The 5,576-nt window shown below is 44.7% G+C and overlaps 1 long non-coding RNA gene across 3 annotated transcripts; it reads left to right on the top strand.

The window, feature by feature from the left end:
- Window positions 1-1,138: 1,138 nt before the first annotated feature.
- LOC143267732 (uncharacterized) lies at window positions 1,139-3,761 on the top strand. 3 transcript variants are annotated; one of them, XR_013043160.1, is made up of 5 exons: window positions 1,139-1,376; window positions 1,476-1,846; window positions 1,990-2,114; window positions 2,648-2,716; window positions 2,851-3,761. It is a non-coding gene; the product is annotated as an uncharacterized LOC143267732 (long non-coding RNA). The 3 variants fall into 3 exon arrangements; XR_013043159.1 differs by having other exon boundaries at window positions 1,139-1,694; window positions 1,784-1,846; XR_013043158.1 differs by having other exon boundaries at window positions 1,139-1,846.
- The last annotated feature ends 1,815 nt before the right edge of the window (window positions 3,762-5,576 follow it).

Genomic DNA, 5,576 nt, shown 5'->3' with positions numbered 1-5,576 from the left:
TGAGACAGCTTTAAATCCTTTCCTGGAACTCACTCTGTAGCCCAGGCTGGCCTTGAACTCACAGAGATCACCTGCCCCTGCCACCCAAGTGCTGGGATTAAAGGCGTGCACCACCACCACCACCACCACCACCACCACCACCACCACCCAGCTTCAGGAGGTAATTTTTATACATATAATTTTTTTTTTTATTTTTTTCTAGCATGATACATTCATCCCTCTTCCAGGAGCATTGTGAGTTGTAATACACTTTAAAAAATCTGCCCATAACATAAAAAGGAACATTTCATGAGCCACAAGGTGAGATTAGAATAGTATACAGGCTGGAGCTAGTATGTTAAATCAGGGGATGTTATGGCTTAAATTTTAAGTGTACCTCAAGAGCCCTGTGGATTCCAGCCTCTGGCTCTACTGGATGATGGTGGAACCTATGAAATGGGCTAGTAGGATGCTGACAGTGTCTCTCTCTTTGCTTCCTGGCCACCCTAAGGTGAGCAGCTTTGCTCTCAGGCATTTCCTACCTGACTCTCTGCCTCACCGAAGGCAGTGGAGCCAAATGACCACATATGGGAACCTCTCAAACTCTGTGAGCTGATCACCTCAGGGGTTTTGTCAAAGCCGTGGAAAGCTGACCAAAACACGAGTTTATTGAGTCCACTTTTCTAGAAGACAGCATTTGAAATAAAAACTAGGGTGGAGGAAAACCACTTTCCAGTGAGGAGTGCTTGTGGGCAAAGACCTCCCACAGAGGCTTGCTCCGTGGTTTGGGTGTGAGGAATGGATGTGAATGGGGATAAATGCAGAGGTAACATGTCACTTTTGGAGAGTGGCAGAGGGCAGTGTCATGCCTGCAGTGACTGTAGATACAGACCCAGCTTTGCTGTCCTGCTTCATCAAAACATCTTGTGGAGTGGGGCTTACAGAGCCAGGTTCTTGGGCACACGTCCTTCCTAAGTTGGGCAGGCCAGCCACACTGCGTCCCATCGAATGTCGCCAGAGCTGCTGCTTTAAGATACCTTCCAGTGAGCACACCCTGACAAAGTGGAAGAGTTCCTGGGAAGAATTTGTTTCCATGGGTCTTTGTTCTGGATCACCACAGGTTTGGAAACATTCTTTTTTCCTTTAAAGGGGACTCCATTGTAGAACTATGAACTGATACAATTCAGACATTGTTTTTGAAAGCAGCCATCGGGGCACATGCAAATTTTCCTTTGAGTGTTTCTCTGATCGTCACCCGTCCACCAGACTCTGAGTCAGAGCTCACTTCGTCAGCATCCTTTTCCTTCCAGAAGACAGCACACACATCACGGGCAGCTATGACCTCACTGTGTATACACACACAGCCCAGAGGTTAACTAAACAGACTCGCCTTGAAGGTAACCACAGTAGAAAACAAGAGACCATTTGCATACATACACATGGCATTTTTCTTTTAACAGCCCTCAAAAATATTTCCTTAACCACTTTCTTAATAGAAACTAATCTCGCAGCAATTTTTGAGACTGGAGAGCCCATGCTTTAGCACCCTGACGTGAGTCAGTCAACTGTTCCGATCTCCCTCGCTGTGTTTCAGAACGGCTCTGGAGCTGGGTAACGTGCATCTGGAGTTGGCTGGTCTCTGCCTCTTTCTTCAGCTGTCCATGAGAAATAGGGTCTACAGTCTTTGAGATTTAAAAGAACATTCTCTTGAAACTGTGAGTCTTTCCTACAAGTTCATTCACAGACTTTGTCTCAGTCTCTTAACCCCCTTTGGCTCTGATCGTTCATTCCCCGCTGCTGTTAGGAAGGCAAATAGTCTTGGTCTTAGCTGGAAGAAGCTCGCCTGGGTTATCACAGATGATAAAAGGTAAAGAACATAAGAGTCTAGCCCATTAGCCTGGGGGCCCATGAGTTTTTGCTGCTGCTCTGTAATGAACTCACTGGTCTTGGTGAGTTCCATTGCTGTGTTGTTAGGAGACTCATCTACAAATGAGGTTTTCTTGTCCCTAGATACTTCAGCAGCTCAACAGCTACCTACTGTATAGGAGAACAAGATTCAGCACATCTCCGCTCCTAAGTGAGTGAGCAAAGGCTCCACATAGATGTGGGAATCCTCAGCCTACATCAAATCCTAGGTAAGCAACATTTTCCTTTTCTATACAAGAAGTTTAACTTATAAATTGGATAAAGGGAGTCATTAATGACAATACAAACTGTAATGACATTAAACAATCATAATAATATGCTATAAACAAAGTTGTATTAACATGGTCTCCACCCTGACTCTTGATAACTAAAATTGAAGGAAGAAAACCATAGCATGGGGAGTGGACCATTAACTCTCTGCCCACTGAGTTTGCTGGAGATCATGTTGACTACACTGTTAAAAGTTTTTTTTTCATTTACATCGTGTTTTAGTGGAGATTTTCAGCACATAAAGATATTGAGGGTTAAAGGATCCATGCCTGTGATTTCCCAGACTTCTTTGAAACACTGGCCACCATTGCTATATTTGGAAAACTCTTGCCTATGGATAGTTCTGGTGTTTTTTTTTTTTTTTTAATATTAGAGTCTTCTAGTTTTTCCTGTGGTCTTCTTTAAAAAATATTTAATTAATATTTTGACTCTAAATTATTTTGGGCTGCCTGATTTTTTTTAATGCTTGTAGTTTCACACTGTCATGAATGGAGCATAGACACATCTCTCCGTTGGATGGCGATGCTTGTTTTAGAGCACAGTAAGTTCTCATACGTGGCCAGCCTTACGAGGGAGCATTGTTCCTTACTGTGAATACTCATAGCATCATATTTTTGTCTCTTACATCATTCTTACTTTGCGTTATATCCACTGAGACGGAAACCTTTCCCACAGCATGGGGAAAATGGCCCTTTGAAGCCCCTTGTCTTCATTACGGCACTAGCTGTCAACTTATACGCTGCTCTCCGCCCTTCCTATGAGGAAGTCGCACTTCTGCATATTCAACCGTGACTTGAAACCACTTGCCAGTGGAGAGGTAGGACTGCATCTCGACTGAACAGGTGCTGACTTTCTGTCACGGTGCATCACACCACCACAACCACACTACGTGTACACTTTAACTAGACATGCTACCCTTGCATTCTTACTTTGGGAACACTCCCCACTCCCTGCCACCCAGTGCCCAGGAATCAGAGACAGCTTAATTACATAAAATTCTCTCTTTCCTCTTAGATCTACCAGAAGCCCCAACCCCAACCCACTCTGCCTTCTGGAACTAAACTCTCATCAGGGCCCCAGCATACTGTTATCTTTCTATGCTATAAATAACCTTTCTAAGCATTCTCTTACCCAAAGAGCCAAACTTTCCCAGTGTCCCATTTAAACTCTGAACCTGCTGCTGTTGTCTGAAGAAGATCCTGATGCCATAGACCAAAATTCACACGTGGAAACAGGAAAGCCAAGGGAGAGCTTATGTTCAGGATCCTGGGCAACTGCCAGAAGGAAGGCCTAGAGCACCGACTTATGGTGATATTTCATTTGTACTGAAATGTGATTTTATTTGTATGTTAATAAATAAAGTTGCCTGGGGGTCAGAGCTAATAGCAAGCCATAGCAGAAGCTGGGCGGTGGTGGCACACACCTTTAATCCTAATAACATGACAGGCAGAACTCTGTGTGTTCAAGGATACAGCCAGCATGGAGACACACACTTTTAAACTCAATACCAACCATAGATGACCTGGAGGTCTGTATAGACAGGCAGTAACAAGGAGGTCATGTGGTTGGGTTTACATCCAATGAGAAGGCAGAACAGAAAGTCAATAAAAAGACAGACAACAGGAAGTAGGTCTCTTTTAGAGGGGAAGGACAACAGCGGCAGCGAAGGGTAAGAAAGGGTTTTTATTATCAGCTCTTAGCTATCTTAGCTACTGCTCTGACCTCTTGGGCTTTTTACTCTGCATTTGGCTCTGTGTTTCTTATTTAATAAGACTGTTATATCTACCCTGACTTGGAAGTGTGGCCTATGGGACAGGTTTATCCCGACCAGGTGGTCCTGAGTGGGTCCTTGTGAGAATCATGACATGCTCTGCCCAGCTCTCCCCCAACACACTTGGGTTGGTCCCCTCTACCCAAGCCTTTCTGTTGGAACATAAGGACATCCCAGGTAGGATCCAGCAGGAAGAGCTCCGTGCAAAAACTCTTTCAAAGTCATGCCACATGTGACTATTCAAGGAGGTCCTTTCAGATTTCAGACTCCTTCACCGTCATGGCTGAGCAACACAGGTCCAGCAACAAGCTGATTCCCAAGCCTGGAGTGACAGTCAGGCCGACCACTCCTTATTTAGTCTGTGTGAGCTGCAGCTAGTGAACCTCTCCAGAGAGCCCTTTTCAGTCGAGACTGATACACTGCTGTAATCTCATGAGGAACATTTGTCACCCTTTCTGGCCAGAAGTACTGAGAGGCATTAATGTTAGAATCAAGCTCCCTTCGAACACTTTGGTATAGAATGAGATGACTCAGGCTCCACTCCCCTCTTAAGAAACTTGCTTGATCTCCTAAGTCCCAAAGAGGATAATCCCCAGCAGGACAGCTCCGGTGACAGAACACTGTTTCTCGGTTTCAGATGGATGACTGCAAATCTGTGTCCTGGTCAGCAAGGTCACAGAGAGTGAGCCCAGGCTAGATAAGCAGAACACATCCTTGGCCGAACTTTTCTCCCTGGAGAAGACAGCATATTACTTGGACAGCCTTGAAAATATCTGCAAAGAGTGAAATGATTTAGCAGAGCTGGAGTCTAGCAGGCAGGTCTGTGCTTGAATCCCAATTCTTCTCGACTAAGATTGATGAGTTGATGGATTCTTCAACCTGTCTGAGACATGGTTTCTACCTCTCTTAAAAAGAACAATGGCTGTCGGCCTTTGGAGGTCCTTGTAATGATTAGTCATATGTGTTTGAAGTGTCTGGCCCAGAGTGAGCTTTCAAAGCGACGTAGCTATTATTAGGAGTGGAGTAATTGGGGTTTATTTAGAGGTTCTTGGATGATATGGGTAGAGATCAGTGGGGATGAGGCTCAAGTTCTTCCCCCAGTGTTCTCTGGGGAATGGCCAGACTGAGGACAGGACCCGAAACTCCATGAGCCATCAAGCTGCCCAGTGTAGCATCTTCTTGGCATTAAGAAAGGTTGGTACGGCATCAGACGGTAAGAGAAAGATGTTAAGTGATGGCTATGCTGGACCATGGCCAGGGTTATGAGGTCTCCACTCTCCTGATCCAGCCCATCTCCTGGAGATCCTTTCCATAGGTATCATATGGATGGTCTTGGCTGTATGCAAGGTAACAATGAGAAGATGTAAGCCTATGTGGTCTTATATGGCTTCACCAAAATGTCATGACTGTTATCAGAAAGAAGCCAAGGGACAGCTCATATTGACATACACCTTGGGGCCTGGTGTCCTCTGATAAATGGGTAGAGAGCCATGTTTGGCCATCTAGCTTTATTTTTATTAATAGAAACTTGGGTAATGTCATCTGAGAGAAAAATAAAAATGCTGGCCCAAGAGGGTGTGTATTTTAAGATGACATAGTTTATATTTAGCAACTAGGATTATGCCCCCTT

The sequence above is a fragment of the Peromyscus maniculatus genome, chromosome 11 (assembly GCF_049852395.1).
Source record: "Peromyscus maniculatus bairdii isolate BWxNUB_F1_BW_parent chromosome 11, HU_Pman_BW_mat_3.1, whole genome shotgun sequence".
NCBI lineage: Eukaryota > Metazoa > Chordata > Mammalia > Rodentia > Cricetidae > Peromyscus > Peromyscus maniculatus.
The sequence above is the reverse complement of the archived record's forward strand: the minus strand, read 5'-3'. Positions and strand labels throughout refer to the sequence as shown.